Source organism: Periplaneta americana, chromosome 7 (assembly GCF_040183065.1).
Source record: "Periplaneta americana isolate PAMFEO1 chromosome 7, P.americana_PAMFEO1_priV1, whole genome shotgun sequence".
Taxonomy (NCBI): domain Eukaryota; kingdom Metazoa; phylum Arthropoda; class Insecta; order Blattodea; family Blattidae; genus Periplaneta; species Periplaneta americana.
Window position 1 is genome coordinate 128,914,927 of NC_091123.1, and position 18,391 is coordinate 128,933,317.

Genomic DNA, 18,391 nt, shown 5'->3' on the forward strand with positions numbered 1-18,391 from the left:
GCGATAAGAGTTTTGTTATGTAATATGAGTTACACTTAAAACAGATACAGTACCTAGGTAACTTTGATTTGTAGTGTAATATTGTTTTGATTAGTTTATTGATTACTTTTATAAGGCTAAAGATACTATCAATATAAATTCCAACTTATCATGTCATACTCCATCACCTCCTTTATGAATAATGTGTTTCATCCACTTAATACAGTATAATATTATACTACTATGGAATTTAAGTGAATATTCCTTCTTAACTCTCTATTATGTTATTAAGATTTAAAACACAAGTGCAATATTAAGAAATTGGTGTTAGTACTTTTGTTTTACAGACAATATAGATAATATTAAACAGAAAGAAGCCATATACAAATAACGACATAAAATTTCACGTTCCGTTTGAAGTTTGTGCACCACTGTTTTCTTAATCCAACAGGTTGCTTATTCATATACACAACCCTTCCTCTTTCCATACTTAGCGCTTGCTGCCCGCGCACGACGTCAAGGTCAGAAAAATGCGCTTGCTTTGACATCACTACAGTAGAGCGTCTCGTAAACAAAGTGCAGGTAACGTGTGGGAGAGGACGAGCCGTACGATAAACATGAGGGATGCACAAGGTTTTAGTTACAACGTTTATGGCGGAGCATTAATTGAAATTATATTTTCCGAAAATACACAAAACGAAAGAATACAAATTGCATAACGTTATCATATACACATTTTAACAAGCAAGCATTTGTAACGTTGAAATAATTCAATATAATAAATCAAATTTTATTACTTACATGATGTTGTTTTCAAGCACTATTTTTTACGGTCATGAATTTCATTCTCCGTATGACTAACATAGTATCATTGTCTTCTGTGGCCGAATTAATAAAACTACAGTATATTGGTCTGAAGTGACAACACTATTTCCTGAACACAATTTTCCCTTCTCAAAGTTCAATTTATTCAGGTGCACTACCTGTTATGTTGGTCATACGGAGAATAAAATTCATGACCGTAAAATATGCTATTTGAAAGCAACATCAGATAAGTGGCAAAATTTGATTTGTTCCAGATCCTGGAGCTCTGGAATCAACAGTGCATACTCTCAAAATATTTCTTCAACAATTGTTCCTTGAAAACCTACATTAACAGCTGATCCACTGCCATCGTGATCTAGACCAGGCCGTAATGCAGGATGTGTGACGTCACTCGATGGGGCGGGCTTTTCTATTTGAGTATACGGAGCTGAGTGAAATATATTACTTTAATGCGTGTCGGTGCTCAATTTTATTTAGTGTAATGTGTGTATAAGATACGTTCACTTCTTACTGCATAATATGTTGCAGAAATAATTACAAAACTGTGTTATTTTAATGTGAACGGAGTTTTACATGTTAACATAACCTGTTTGCATCAACATTTTAAGTTTGGAATGGAAGCTATTTTGAGATTTAATAAAGAAGAATTATTTATATTGTGATTTTCATTTAGCACATCTATCTTCCTTACTTGTAGGTAGAAAATTTACCACAGTCCCTCTTATGAAATAAGTGTAGGATGTACAGTTGTGTGTTACTTCATCTGGTAGGTTAGATAAATAGAATTAAATACGACCCAGTATAGTAGGGAACAAACAAATAATACAATTAAATTGTTATTCAATGCAATGTGTGCATAAGTTCCGGCTAGTTCCATTTATTTGTTGCATAATGTGGCAGGAATAATTATAAAACTGTGTTATTTTTATGTGAAGAGAATTCACCATGTTAACATAACCTATGTATTTGCGCCAACATTTTAAGTTGAGAACGAAAGCTATTTTGAGATTTAATAAAGAAGAATATATTTAGGATAAACTTCAGAACACGGTTATCTTCCTTACTTGTAGGTAGAAAATTCACCACAGTCCCTCCTATAAAATGTACAAACGGTTATATTACTTAACTAGGGTTAAACGAGCGCTGAGGTATAATTCCGGTAACTTCTGAACTGAAAACAGTTGAATTTATTTTTTGTGGAGATGCATTTCATCCTCTAAGCAAGGCATAATAAAAGCCTGAACTAATCGAACTAATTGGTATATGCAAGGTGTAGTATGAATACGAAGGGAACTACCTCAGCGCTAGTTTAGCCCTGGTAACATATTAAACTGATCAGACTGGAGTACCGTATGAAACGAATAAATACAATTGAAGTGCAGACAAATTGCATTTACAAGTTATACTTGTAGGGTACGTAGCGTTATGCTTAATTATGATGCATAATTGCGAATATAGAAATAAGGCAAGTACTGATAGAGTAAACATAACCTATAATGTCAACACATAAAAATATGCGTGCGATGCAACTGAAAATTGTTGAAACGTGCTTAAATGAATGTGCAATAATTTCGTAATGAAGCGAGCGTGCTTTATTTCAATTAATTACAATACTAGATACTGTAACAGCACGTATGGGCGAATCCAGAAATGCATATAGAGTGTTAGTTGCGAGACCGGAGGGAAAAAGACCTTTAGGGAGGTCGAGACGTAGATGGGGTATGATGATAGAGACTGGATTAATCTTGCACAGGATAGGGACCGCTGCCGGGCTTATGTGAGGGCGGCAATGAACCTTCGGGTTCCTTAAAAGCCATTTGTAAGTAAGTAAGTACTAGATACTGTAACAGTAATGAAAACTATAAGGTAAGCATAATTTTTCATAATATACTATATGTATCTCGCTTTTAGTTCAAATTGTGTACATTATCAAACGTCGTATTATTTATAATGTAGATTATTCACACATAAGAAGGGCGCAATAATTTAAATTTAATAAAACAAATACGGTAAACTAACAATAATGGATTAGACAAGAGTAACATCAGTAACACTGCACTTAGGCCTAATCATAATTTACTTCACATCCCAGTCAATGTTCCACTTTCACGTGTATATTATTACACATATTTACTGTTTATAACACAAAAAATTCACTTAACCACATAAGGGCGCAATATTTAATCGAAATAAAGGCAGGTATTACACATACGAACTTTGCCTGCAACAACGTAATTTTCACACCAAAAATAATATTATACCTTACGTTGCAAGCGAATTGTGTCTCAAGTGTCTCACAATCACTGTTTTAAATTTTACTGACGCGATTACACTGCATTTCAGAGAAATATATGTTATTTTTCATGTACTGCAACTAATTGATATGGTTGAAAGACCGCCCTTCGCGATCAGCTGTTAAGCGAGTCACGTGGTCTGCCTTACGGCCTGTATTAGATCACGATGGCAGTGGCTGATCTCTCTATGAGTAAGTGCTGCAAACTTTATGGAAAGAAAACAATATCTATTACCAAGCCAAAACATTTAGATTCAAAGCCCAAAAAACTTGTAAAATATATATTTTTTTAAATAAAACATTAGAATATTTAATTTTCTTATCTATATTTTACACTAATAATAAATAAAATTTTTGAAAATGCTTTTTCATTGTAATTCCCAGTTTGCCTGGAATAACTGTAAGTATTTGAGAACGAAATAAATAGAATGAATATAATTCACAGCTTTGATTTTCAAACAACATAAATTATGTCAGGAAACACAATAAAACTTATTTCTGTGAACCCTTAACATATTTCTGATCGATTACGTTACATACTTACTTTCTGATTGCTTCATATTTGTTGAGTACCCACAACCGCAGCGGAATTTTGGCAGCTCCGTAGCGGATTTCGTGTTTGTAGAGTTGGGCACACTAGATACCACGTTCCAGCTCCAACTCAACAGTCCTGGTTCATATGGTCACTTGATTGGTATAATTTTATACGCTGAATCGCAGGGAATTAGTCTGCTGAAAAAGATCGTACAGCGAACTGTTATAAAGGTAGTTGTGTGATGAAATTTTAACAGCGTAAGCGAGAATATCCCCAGAAAATCTGCCTAAATATTCTCTTTATCCACCACAAACATCCCTTGAAGTCTTCGGAATTTTAACTCATTGTGAAAAGTCGACGCTCCAGCCATGACAAATGTTATGTAAGTGTTTAATGAGAAAATATGTGCGGTTTACATGACGCAGTTTATTTATAGTGGCATGAGGATCGCGGCGAGCCTGTGTTCTGTTACTCTGGCCTGCCCACGCCATTTCCACTTGTCTCAAGCGCAATAAGAAGCGCGGATCAGATAAATGGAATAGCCATAAACAAAACACTGCGATTTGCCGTCCAAAGATCAATGTCCAGATAAGTCGCGGCGAGGGAAACTGACAGACAGCTCGCTTCCAGTGTGGGAGGGCGTGGCCCTACATGGACTCCACGGTCAGATTTGGGAAAGCGAGGCTGTGTGAATCATACTTGCAAGTGCAACCAGATTGCTGAAAGTTGACTGTCATTCACATGTAATGTTTTGTGTTCTCCTCGTAGTTCTTAATTTGGGTTCTCCGAACTCTCATATTTATGAGGAAGTAGGGTACAGGAGATTTTAGAAAGGTATCTATTGACATGTTAATCCTCACCATTTCGGAAGAGAATCTTCACAAACTTTGGAAGGATTACGCGGGGGCCATGCCTCCTATGAAGCTAATGAGACTATTATTATTATTATTATTATTATTATTATTATTATTATTATTAGTAGTAGTAGTAATAGTAGTAGTAGTAGTAGTATTGTAGTTATATTAGCAATAGTAGCAAATTGTACTTTTATTATTAGCAGCAGGTGCATTACTGCAATGATATTAACAATGGTAACAAGACTGTAGTAGTATAAGCAATTGTAATAACACTGCTGTTGCATTAACAGTAGGAGCAAACCTATAGTAGTATTAGCGATAGTAGCAATACTGTAATAATATCAATATTATAATAGTACATTATTAGTGGCAATAGCGATACTGTAGTAATATCAGCATTAGTGGCGATACTGTAGTAGTATCACCAGTAGTAGCGATACTGTAATAGTATCAACATTAGCAGTATCAGCAATACTGTAGTAGTATCAACAGTAGTAGCGATACTGTAGTAGTATCAACAGTAGTAGCGATACTGTAGTAGTATCAGCAGTTAGTAGCGATACTGTAGTAGTATCAGCAGTTAGTAGCGATACTGTAGTAGTATCAGCAGTTAGTAGCGATACTGTAGTAGTATCAGCAGTTAGTAACAATACTGTAGTAGTATAAGCAGTTAGTAGCGATACTGTAATAGTATCAGCAGTTAGTAGCGATACTGTAGTAGTATCAGCAGTTAGTAACGATACTGTAGTAGTATCAGCAGTTAGTAGCGATACTGTAGTAGTATCAGCAGCTAGTAGCGATACTGTAGTAGTATCAGCAGTTAGTAGCGATACTGTAGTAGTATCAGCAGTTAGTACCGATACTGTAGTAGTATCAGCAGTTAGTAGCGATACTGTAGTAGTATCAGCAGTTAGTAAGGATACTATAGTAGTATCAGCAGTAGTAGCGATACTGTAGTAGTATCAGCAGTAGTAGCGATACTGTAGTAGTATCAGCAGTAGTAGCGATACTGTAGTAGTATCCGCAGTAGTAGCGATACTGTAGTAGTATCAGCAGTAGTAGCGATACTGTAGTAGTATCAGCAGTAGTAGCGATACTGTAGTAGTATCCGCAGTAGTAGCGATACTGTAGTAGTATCAGCAGTAGTAGCGATACTGTAGTAGTATCAGCAGTAGTAGCGATACTGTAGTAGTATCCGCAGTAGTAGCGACACTGTAGTACTATCAGCAGTAGTAGCGATACTGTAGTAGTATCAGCAGTAGTAGCGATACTGTAGTAGTATCAGCAGTATTTGCGATACTGTAGTAGTATCAGCAGTAGTAGCGATTCTGTAGTAGTATCAGCAGTAGTAGCGATTCTGTAGTAGTATCAGCAGTAGTAGCGACAGTGTAGTAGTATCCGCAGCAGTAGCGATACTGGAAACATTTCTATATAGCAAGTAAAATACTTTCTAAAAAAATATCTGACCAGAAATAAAACATAAAATCAGTAAATTTGAGTTTACTTAAGAAAAAATAAGCAGAGAATTTAAGGCAATCTCGATGACGGCATGGAACGTCTATACTCGAAATAAAGTAACAAAGCACAATACGTACTTTCTCTGACATTGTCATGTATTTTATTTGATACTCAAGTACTAGATGTAGGCTATAACCCGTACAATGTACCCAATACTTCCATGACTAGTGTGGAAAAAACCTGAGGCATATTAAATACAGAATAGAATGAGACGGACCACATGGAAAATCATAAGGCACGAAGTTAATCTTACATTTCTGTATCCATGGTACCACGAATGACGTTACAGTAAACGTTTCATGTCAAAACATTACACTTTTACCCTTTTAGCTTCAAAATAGATGTTGCAGGCAAAATGTGCATAACTGCGCTATAGATTTATGTAACTTGCAGAAGGAGCGGATCTGTGTTGAAAGTGATACGTGTTCACAGACTTACAAAAAGTCAACACGTTAACATGGGTTTACATATCTCCTCAAGCGGAATCTAAATATACCAGCATAAAAAAGTAGTAACCGAAAACCCAGAATGCAGAAATCAAGTTGTTGGACTAGTTTTATGCATCACAAGGAAAAAAAAAAAAAAAAAAGTTCATACGAGGAAGAAACTTCATTTTCGTCTGATGGAGGATGGGTGGCGCGGAGAAAAATTCTCTCCGGCACCGGGACCCGAATCCGGGTTTTCAGCTCTACGTGCTGACGCTTTATCCACTAAGCCACACCGGATTCCAGTTCCGATGCCGGATTGAATCCTCTCAGTTTTTAAGTTCCACATCTTAGTTTCCCTTTAGTGGCCAACCCTCATGCACTGTGTCACAGATATATGATAGTGGCACAATGTCCAACACACTATGTGCAGAGGTGCACTTGTTACTAAAAATCATACGTACTTCATAAAAACGTAAATTATAAATCTCTAAAATTCACTCACAAAATGTTAATAATTCTATATTTATGAATACTTAACTTATTCAGACATTGTGAAGTCGAAATAGGCCTATATGAATAGCGATTTCTGCAATAAAGAAGTTGAATGTTATTCAGTAATGCCAATTGAGAAAAGCGAAATACAGCAGTAAAAATGTTAATTACACATACTGCGCTTTTCTCTTGTTATTATAACAGAAGTACGTTTTCATTATCTGCTGAAATCATAATTTAATTTAAACATTTCATAGTATAATTACAAATAAAATGATTAATATATTAATTAAATGAACAATTGTTATGAAGGAGTGTCATTTTCTTTAGACACAATGGACATGGAATTAGAAGGTGAAGATGTAGATGTGGAAGTAGGATTTTGCACTTTATTTAGTACAACGGATTCATGCTCGTCGATTTACGTGGAAACAGTTGGCGACACTGACTAAACAAAAGAACGACCATGCGATAAATTGATAGTGATAAATCGAGCTGCAGAAATTATCGCAATGTGTGACTGTGATTGGTTGGAATTCAAAATTTCATTACACTTTATTGGCTGAATATGGAATGACGTCATTTAAACGAAATAGTCCAATTATAACTGGAAATAAATATCAGTATAAGAAGTGACATTAGTGTCATAATTGAATGTCTGAAATGTAAATAAAATCACTAAAACCCATATACATAGCTTATATGTGGGGTACATGCGAAAGAGCTATTCTTTATTAGAAGAGGTCATTGCCCTTTAAGAAATTTTTTTTTACTTTAGGCTGTTATTATTATTGTTAGATACAAAGCTAAAGGATCTTACCAGGTGGGGCGTGAAGCATTCCTAGGCGCTTAAGCTCAGGTACGCTTCTTATGCATGCGTTATGGAATAAGTTACTTGTCGATTGTGCTCCTCGATTAAGCCAGAACCATCATATAACCACACATTCCCCTACAGCCATCAGAACCTCATACCGTACATCTAACGATTATCTGCCGTACCTCATATGTCCATTTTGAATCAAGTTCCTGTCAAAAGGATGGAAGGTCCCGGGGACCTTCGGTGCCTCTTTCACAGATCCATGAGTCAGCTAGAATTCACCACTTCTACCATTTACGATCTCTGCACAAACCGTGAGAAACGCCACCGTGGTGGATGTTCGATTCGGCGTCACACAAATCAAGTGTTGCTCTATTTTTCGAAGCGGAGATTGTAGTCAAAAGTGAATTTTGGGAAGCGTTGGTGAAATGACGAAAGAAAGACGGAGGAACTCCGAGAAATCAACCCTCACAATCTTGGCTTTGTTATCCAGAAATAAAACTCCATCTCCGAGATTAATGAAACTCTGATCCTCTGATTTGCGAAGATGCCTGAAGTAAAAAATTAACTGTTAGCAATTAGTGTGTAAAGTAATTATTATTCATCTTGAAAACAGTGGCTTTTTAGTTTTACAACAAGTCTCCTTACTTGAAAGCAACATTTCCTGAACTACTCTTTTCATTTCCAAGAGATTCTTACGGAAAATTATGAGGTGGTTATTATTATGTTATGTTTGACAAAAAAGCGAGGTTTCAATCTAGGCAGAGTAAACATTTTACAAGCTGTTGTTAAATTAATTTAAAGAAGAATATCTTACTTGTTTAAGTTCGAAGTTATGACAGACCATCAAAGCTCGTTATGAACGTCGTAAACTTGAGGAATTGGTTTCTCCATACATTCCTGGACGTTGTTGGTCGCAAGAAAATTCTTTCTCTCGATAGGTAATTTGTTGTTTAGTTAATGTTCAATCATTCATCGTTTTATAAATCTGTAACTCCCGGGTAATAATGTATTTCCTTTTAAAAACAACTGAAATGAATAAGTATCTGTCTGTTCTTGTCTTGTGTCTTAAGTCCATTATTTCTGTGGAACTTCATTAGATCCCGTCATTATAAAGCATCTTTCACCGCCAAATTTTTATATTTACCTGATTCAGTTGTGATATGGCGGGTATTTAAGCTTCTGAAATAGTAATGACGTTGCTTTGCGATGATAACTGATTATGTCAAGTTAAAATCAAATTACTGAAATGAACTTCAGTAATATAAGTTGCTATAATTACTTTTTTATTAAGTATTTTTGAGAAATTTTACAATTTGCATTAATAAGTTATTTTTTAAATTAAGAGCCAAGAAAAGAAATTGTACTTATTTTAAATTGTACATAACTGTTTTGCCAAACAAATAGCAATTAAGAAGTTCTATTCAATTTTATTAAGTGAAAGGTTATGTAAATTGAAAATACATTATATTTACTGTATGTTACGAGATTTCAGGCTTTGGATATAATTGAATTTTGAAGTAAATGTTACGTATTTTAATTAATTGTATTTCTTCATGACCCAATAAAATGAGAATATTTTAATTATTTTAATTTTTGCTTCCTCAAATTTTGATAATAATAAATTCATATAATGCATTAAATGCAATGTTTAGTTAAAGATAATTCAAGTTTACAATAGTGAAAAATTCTGAAAAGTTCAGCAATTAAGATAAATAATAGCGATGGTTTTTAACAATTTGTAAGGAACTCCTGATAGTGGCAATAATTATCTCTTTTAAAATATGTGTTGGGAGGGAAAGAATTATTTTAAATCAATACGAGTGGAAAATTATGTTTTTTTTAACCAAAAAGTATACGAAAATTAGACTAAAATAATTTTTTTTCAGGTAAAAATTTTCCGCTTAAAGTAATCTTTTGACTGCAGGCAATATATTACAAATAAAACTCAATGCTATGGCATTGAATGATGCCATTTTTAAAAATCTGTTAGTCCACTTCATTTTTCAATCTAATTTCTTTCAAATTTACTGGCTTCTCTATCTCATTTCTGTTGTTTCTTTTACACAATTTCATTCTTCAATAGTGTAGCAACCTTCTCTCCAATAGTTTTACATTTTATTCACTAGATAGTAGGAGATGGTATTATTCCTTTAGTTGTTCTAGTCAGACACGCTTAAAAATTGTTTTGATCTAAAGTAAGGAAGTGTGGTTGTTACATCTTGACAGATATGGTTATTGTAGTACGAGTATATCTCGATCGAGGCGAGTGGAGACGCGGGCTTAATGTGAACTATCGCGATGTCGCTATACGAACGCAGGAGAAGTACAAGTGGCTCTCCGGGCTGCAGGGGTCCACTGGCCTTGGTCGAGTAATATCTTCTACATATAATATGTAAATAGTGTGTATTATATAGGTTGCATTTAGTGTAGTTTTGTGTTTTATAGTGCATATATAGTTACAAATTATGGGCGGCATTACCAAATAAAAGGCTAGACTTGCAAATAAAACTAAAACTGTGAGCAACTGCTCAAAAAATGACGCAGAAAATGTAAAAAAAGGAAATATAATAAGACCACAACAATCATTGCCTGGCACTTCAAGTGAAACTTTATATCAAGTACCTAACTCTATAGATGGGGGGGGGGCTTTCCTGGGATTTCCTCAGCCAATTGAAGAAGAATTGCTGAGTAACGTTCGGTGTTGGACCTCGGAATCATTTCGTCATCATTAATTCACATATCATAATCCATACAATACTTACATACTTGTACAAGAACGCCTCCGTTCGGCTACCCAATCATTCACAGAATAGGAGTAGTAAGCACAATAAGCCTCAGGCTGCAGTGAAAGCTTTCGGGTCCCTCCTCCGTACAAGAGAAAGAGACTCTATAGATATGTTTTTCCATAAATTGCATCTTTTTGTCACCGTGATTACCAGAAATTTATACAGGCTTAACTCAGAAACTATCAATAATAGGATGCTCAAATTTTGTGCAGATTTTAAACATACCATTTAAAAAGATTTGGCTTCATTAGTATTTTTATGTTTAAATTGAATAAGAAAATAATTTAAAATATCCAAAGAAGTAGACTCAAAAACTGAAATCCATGATATTCTGAAATCAGTTACATTTCTGTAATTCACAGCCTATTAAAAATCAAGTGTAAAGTCATTCTGTAGTAAACCTTCTTGTAATCTAATAATGAAATAACTTCTCAAATACCTAAAAGAAACTGATTTATATCAATGTTTGTAAATAGTTACAAATTGGGACTAATACTCAAATGTAGTACTATTAAATACGAGAAAAATTCGTACCGGCCCCGGGAATCGAACCCAGGACCTCTCAACTCTGCGCGCTGAGCGCTCTTCCCAACTGAGCCATGCCGGGACACGATCCACGGCGCCGGCCGAACTCCTCTCGTAATGCTCTTGGGTCCGATTCCCGGTGCCGGTAAGAATTTTTCTCGTAATAGTAGTAATAATACAATTGACTAATTCATATTAGTCGTGTAATATTCAATGAGGTGGGCGAGACCTCATACATACGAATATTTGATGTATTAACTGTTAGCAGTTGTCATGAAACATGTTGAATATGGCCATAAAGTCATTCAAATATGCGCTCCTACATATATGACGTGTATCGTCTCAAATGCAGGTAGTAAGGCCGTAAAATAGCATTACGAGAGGAGTTCGGCCGGCGCCGTGGATCGTGTCCCGGCATAGCTCAGTTGGTAAGAGCGCTCAGCGCGCAGAGCTGAGAGGTCCTGGGTTCGATTCCCGGTGCCGGTACGAATTTTTCTCGTATTTAATAGTAATAATACAATTGACTAATTCATATTAGTCGTGTAATATTCAATGAGGTGGGCGAGACCTCATACATACGAATATTTGATGTACTCAAATTTAGATTTTATACGTAAGTTTCAAGGAGAAAGCAAGGAATTTCACTTTTTGAGTTTCCTCTTCCCTTAATATTTACACCGTTTCAGAACATAACCGTATAATGTAACTGTATAAGCTATTTATTAAAATCTCCTAAGTTCTTTTCAAAAGATTTTAACTTACTTTAGTCACGTTTTAAATTTATATTTTCATTTTCTCGCGGCACATCAGCAGATCAAACGTACACCCGTTGAAAATGGCTGTCATAGGCCTACATTTAAACGTACTTGGGGTGCATTCTCTTTCATATGGCAACCATTCTTTTTTACTTCTGTCTAGTTAGCAGCAAAGCCATTATTTGTAATCCCGTATTGACTTTAAGGTTAGACTATATAATATATATCCTAATGTAACAGTAATCGTTTCTCCACACTCTTTCTTCATAGATTCCTGTCAATATGAACATCGACTAACAAGAACATAGGTATGTTTAAATTATAGGCTATAATGTATATAGTGAAATTGTCTCGTTGGTCTAGGAAATAGAAGGATATACCTGCGGGCGGAATAGAAGGGCGGTCTAGCGTCTACAAAGCTAGCTAGCCAATGAATCACTGATATAACGCCCTCTTCCAGTTCCCCACCACAATCGTCTATTAATCAAAATCGACATCTTTTGCAACAGACGCCATTACAGCAAGTTGCAAGTAGCGAAGTCTAGTTGCAAATAGAAGAAACAGTTTCAAGGATTAGTGGACTGTGAGAAAGCTGCAAAGAGTGACCTGACTAGAATAAACTCTGTCAACTATAAATCAGTAAAACCATGACATTTCATTTCATTAATAGACTTCTTTTTAAGTAGTGATATGAGAATTCATAACTCTTCAGGAATTTAAGTACCGGACAAAAATATGCAGCAGATTCCTTGTATAGCGTACTAATGTTACGAAGCAGCATTCTAAAGTTTCCTAGTTGCATCTTTTAGCCAGTGATTTACGCTGTGGTTATGGCTTACACAATGGGACATGTTAATCTAGGAGAAATACTTTTACTTACACTGCGTACGTTTGTCGTATTTCAAATGGACTAATCTGTAACTAAATGAGCAACTTCGAGGAATATTTGTACTTACTTTGTAGCGCGTATTGAGTCATTACGAACATGAAGTCGCTTGTTAATTCATTCCACAGATGTGTCATTCTTGTCTTGTAGCACTTTGCAGGTACCGTGGGAAATTTTTACCGCTGCTTGTTACCATAAGTGCAGAACAGTATTTCAGACTGTGAGATACGAGTTCGACTACCTCTATAATATGACGAAAGAAGAATATGACCGTAAATGTCACAGAGACTAAATAGCAGTGTTTCTCGAACTTTTCTGTAAATGTATCTCCTTAGACTTACAATTTTTAAGTACCCTCATAGCAAAATATCCTACATATTAAGATACAAAATAGATTTACTTTAAATGTTATTTTAAGTGATCGTGCTTCATTTCCTAAAAGTAATCTTTTAACTAAAGTAAACATGTATTTTTTTTTTTATTTATTAGGGCATTCGATAAGTAATGGCAACAATGTTGTAAATCAATGCTCCTAGCGGTGACCATAAACATTTTGTACTAAGAATAGGGCTTGAGCAGAGTTTGTTTCATAAATTTGTAATATTGAAAGTTTCTAAGTAGCCATATTTTGTCAATACAGTGGCTGTTTCTGATTTATAGTAAACAATACAGCCCTAAAGGTAAGAACAAAGGTGCTTCATAAAGATCCAAGTTGCAAGAGAAAAGCATGCTTTAGGGCATTACAAGAAGCCTGTGGGAGAGAAGTCCTACCATGCTGAACTATTGCAAGTTGGGTGTAAGTGAGGCATTCGCTTTTAGTCAGGAGTTTACATTCGAAGAGCTTTAGGTTGATCAGTGAGAGAGATTCAGCTGGCGGCGGCGTTTTTGGCGTGTGTCCTAGAGTATAGTGCTCAGTTTGTGAGCATTTTGCTAATGCAGCTGAGAATGGTACCACTTCCTATACACGTCACATCAGCCATTTGCCAAACACAGTTGTCAGACTGACTGCGGCAATGGTAAAACACTCGCACTTAACGTTCCCGTTACTTATTTAACATGCCAAAAACGGTGACGCGGACTGAATCTAGAAATGCTTCTGCAGACGGAGTCCGCCGTCTTCCAAGAATTGGGAAAAGTATTGTTGACATGGCAGGAAACTATATTTGAAGAATGTAGTATCAAAAGTAACCTAAATAAATTTAGTGTGAAACAGTAAGTATGTTGCCATTACTTTTCGAATATCCTAGTATTCTACGACGGTTTATCATATGCGATAGTTACCTATCGTCTGAGTGAAATGAAGGTGATGGTAACAGCGAAATGAGTCCAAAGTCCAGCGCCGAAAGTTACCCATCATTTGCTCTTAATGGGTTGAGGGAAATCCTCAACCAGGTCCCAACTCGTAAATAACTCTTGTATACATGTAACTCTCATCTAAATCAAATTGTTGAATTCTTTGTAAGTTCATGCATATGTATATACACTTTTTGCTGGTTGAAATAACTTTTAACACTAGTGCGAGAAATATTTTTAACATTGACTTTTAACTGTTTGCTCCGATTGTGAGTTGTTTCCCACTAGATGTCATACGCCAGTCAGTCAGTTACAATAACATCTTTATTTAAAATGTTAACACAGTAAAGTTTTTATTTATTACTTTAAATAACTTAATAGTGTCATCTACATTTCCTATGTTATGCAATCTATTATAAGTAGGTAGCGCATTTGTGTTCCCAAACGTATAGCGGATCGAGTAGTTTCTTCTGGTACGTCACGTGAATTTATAAGCAGCGTAGAATTATTGCAAACAGGTACGCATAGACTATCAATCACAGTACAATGCGTTGTGAATAATTTCAAGGGAAAAATTGTTCCGGGGCCGGATATCGATCCTGGGACCTCTGGTTGAACGTACCAGCGCTCTACCAACTGAGCTACGCGAGAACTCCACCCGACACCGTCTCAACTTTTCCCTTTATATCCACACAACTCGCGTGGGCTGACGAAACGCCAGAGACCCACATCGAGTGCACACAATCTCTGTGCGACTTGGAATTGTGGTTTTCTGTTAACGTACACAGTGATGTATATATTATGCAAATCTAGTCTTTCAGGTAAAGCTCCCTGTAAAGCAGATTTGAATAATTTCAAGGGAAAATTGTTCCTGGGCCCGGGTATCGATCCCGGGACCTCTGGTTGAACGTACCAGCGCTCTACCAACTGAGCTACCCGGGAACTCCCCCCGACACCGTCTCAACCTTTCCCTTTATATCCACACAACTCGCGTGAGCTGACGAAACGCCAGAGACCCACATCGAGTGCACACAATCTGTGTGTGACTTGGAATTGTGGTTTTCTGTTGACATACAGAGTGACGTATATATTACGCAAATCTAGTCTTTCAGGTAAAGCTCCCTGTAAAGCAGATTTGAATAATTTCAAGGGAAAAATTGTTCCGGGGCCGGGTATCGGTATATTGTGTTTAACTTTGATTTTTATTTTTTAAATAATTTATGAATACAAATTTGTCCCATTCCAATGTCGTTAGAGCATAAATTAATTTAACTTAATTTGTAAAATATATAATATTTCTTTATTTCTTCTTTATTTTCTTACTTTCAAAAGAATACCTCCAGCAATATCTACGTTACAGTTGGTTATATTCGAATTTCGGAAGGACTATTTCAGCATAAGAAATGGAAATATACTGTGAAATGATGATCTGTGCTGTGATTTAATGTATTATAAACATGTCCCTGTAATGTCATGTGAAGTAGAAAGAACATTATCTCAGTTTAAACAAATTTTATGTGACGTTCGTAAATGAATTGAATTTCATAATCTTAGAATGTAGGCCCTATGTTTTCGTTCACTGCAACGCGTTTAGGTTTTTATAAAAGAATTATTTGTATATACTGTTTAAAATATAAATATTTTCAATTTGTATATTGATTTTTATTATTAAAATTGTGTCACTGTAACGTCATGTAACGTAGGAAGAATATTTTCTTACCTTCAACAAATTTTTACTGACAATTATTATGATAAAAAATATGAATTTCATAATGTCAGAATATAGGTTTTGTTAAGCGTAACGGAACTGATTTTGTTACATGAATACATTTCATGTATTTTATAGAATATATACAGTTAATGTGTATCATGTTTACTATTATGTTGTATAAGTTCAGTAATTATATTTTCTGTCATATATAGCACTAATATTTTGTAGAGCGCTAGTTTCGAAGTTTTAGTCCGTTCATGTGGCTAAAAAGTAGCTGGACAGACCATTTCAATTTAGTAGCAATCCCACTTACAGTTGTCATGATCCATTATTATTATGTACTGAACTATTAAGTACCTTTCGTAGTGTCCTCACGTAAGTATTTAGCGTCAGAATTTCAATTCTGAACGGCCAGGATGTACTAACCGATAACTTCTCTAACTTGCTCGGGAACGAAAATGCTCTGCGTGATTATAAGTACGAAGAATTCTAAAAATAGGAGAATAGTAATATAAATTTATATTTACTTTTGGAATAAAAACTTGTAAGAAGCATGGGACACAAAAACATATATTTTGATCATTTATTGCTGATACATACATCTGGGCTATTCCATATGAAATCGATCAGTAAAAAACCTCGCATTTTTTATACTCTAATTTTTGCCCTATTTATACAAGGTGCTGAGGAGAGTGCATTTTCAAAAATATACTATCGAAAGTCAAACGATTTTCGTATTATTGAGTGACAAATTTAGCGTATTTTATAAAAACAAACCTCTTACAGCGCTCAGAACTCTGGAACCATTTACTGCAGAACATTGAACGAGAGCTTATTTTGAAGCTGACATTTGGTAGGTTATGTTAAGAAGAAATCCTTATTTTTATTGTATACAGAGAGACAGATAATCTGATTTTACTTACTTTTAGGCTTTTTGCCAATTTGGAAATATGTAAAAAATATTGAGAAAAAACCTTGCATTACTAAGAGGGATTCGGCATTTTTTGCTTAGTGGCACGGCAATAAGTTTCGAGAGTATTAAATAGATTATTTTCACACGCCTAGACTTGAACGGCGAAGTACCGCACGCACTGGCCGAGAGCTGAAGATAAGCGAGCGTTGGGCGTCATTTTACTCCTGTGTTTATGAAAACCTGTGATAAAGCTAGCACAGCCATGACTGCTAGACGATATATCACGTGTTTATGTCTCCTGGCCTTGCTTACCTCGGCTAGCTCCCTTCCTCACATTCAGCTACTTAGTTCACGCGCGTACTATTCATTTTCTTTATTTGATATTTTCAATACTTTCTGATGAACGTGCCATCAGTAAAAAATATGTGTTTATTTGTATTTTCAATGCCGAATCTAACTATACATTTTAAAAATATGTTTTCCTTGGCAAAGGCGTCTTAATGAGGAAAAATCTAAATTTCTCCATTTCCATAAAAAGTAAAAAAAATCTGTTTATATGTCAATATAGACTTTAATTTGTCAGCATCAAAATAAACCATGATTTTGATCATTGGGTAAAGAGTTTCGGAGCTACAACAGTTTAAATTTGGAAATTTTATGAAAATACGATAAATTTAAATATTTTTAAATTAAACACTATGAAGTTCTGATGCCTCAAACTTTGCACAAAGCATTGTATCACAGTTCTCTAAGTATAAAAAAATGTATGGTATTTATAAATTGTAAGGTCAATTTTCTCTATATTTCGGTCGATTTGAGATGGAATAGCTAATGATCTATTGAGTTCAGACTAATCCTGTAAGGTTTGTTATGTGGTATGTCCTAATACTGGGTGTTCATTTCAAAGTGTGTCATGACGTCACTGTTCTGAGTCAGCGATTTGAAGCGAGATTCAGCTTTAATGGCAGAGAAGTTGCCTATTATTCAAGGCGTTCAATCTGAACTTGAGAACGTGTGCGGTATAACTTGAACGTCGTAGCAACAGATGGCGGTCTGTAGGGTCTGTGTGCTACCATAACCTCTTTCGAACTGTGTTTTGCGGGGTAAAGTCGTGCGCAGGGTATTTGTTATCATCGGTTGCGTACGGCAACATTCCACAACACAAATCAAATGCTCCGTGTCCATGTTGACCATCAAAGTTAATGCTAATAAATACGTAAGTAATCGTCTTAACCCTCTCGCCATATCTCGACAGTAAGAAAAAAACTCACCTCAGTACGTGTTTCCAAACAGTTCACATTCCTGTCACTACCGGCGTTACCGTACGTATCGGTACGTACTCTTCAGAATGAACGCCGTACTTGCTAGGCAACTTCTGTGGCACATAGGTAATATGCCTCTGCGGAAGTGTAGGAAGATTGAATTCTCTAGGCTCATCGGCTAGCCACATGAAGGCATACAGCGAGCCATGACACACTTTGAACTGAACACGCAGTATTATGTTATCTCTATCACTGCATTAATACTTTGTCACCTTATCATCAATGATGAACCTGCCTAGATGGGAATGAAATTTAGAAAATAGCAATTTCCAAAACAATTTGGAAAACATCGAAATCTGACCTGCTAAATGATATGATTACGCACTTCTAGTTGCTGATGAGGTGACTGTGATGAATCTGCGTAGTTCGTAAGATCGCTCAGCTAATTAATTAGTTGTATCATTCCCTTCTGTGTATGTGCACCTGGCAGGCAGTGAAACCCACGGCGCGTCA

The 18,391-nt window shown here is 35.6% G+C and overlaps 1 long non-coding RNA gene and 1 other non-coding gene across 2 annotated transcripts in view; both read left to right on the top strand.

Moving 5' to 3' along the window:
* The window catches only part of LOC138702731 (uncharacterized), a 702,815-nt gene that overhangs the window by 406,267 nt on the left and 278,157 nt on the right, over positions 1-18,391 (top strand). The gene's annotated exons all lie outside the window — the stretch shown is intronic.
* Positions 11,469-11,544, top strand: TRNAC-GCA (transfer RNA cysteine (anticodon GCA)). Its single transcript has one exon. It is a non-coding gene; the product is annotated as a tRNA-Cys (tRNA).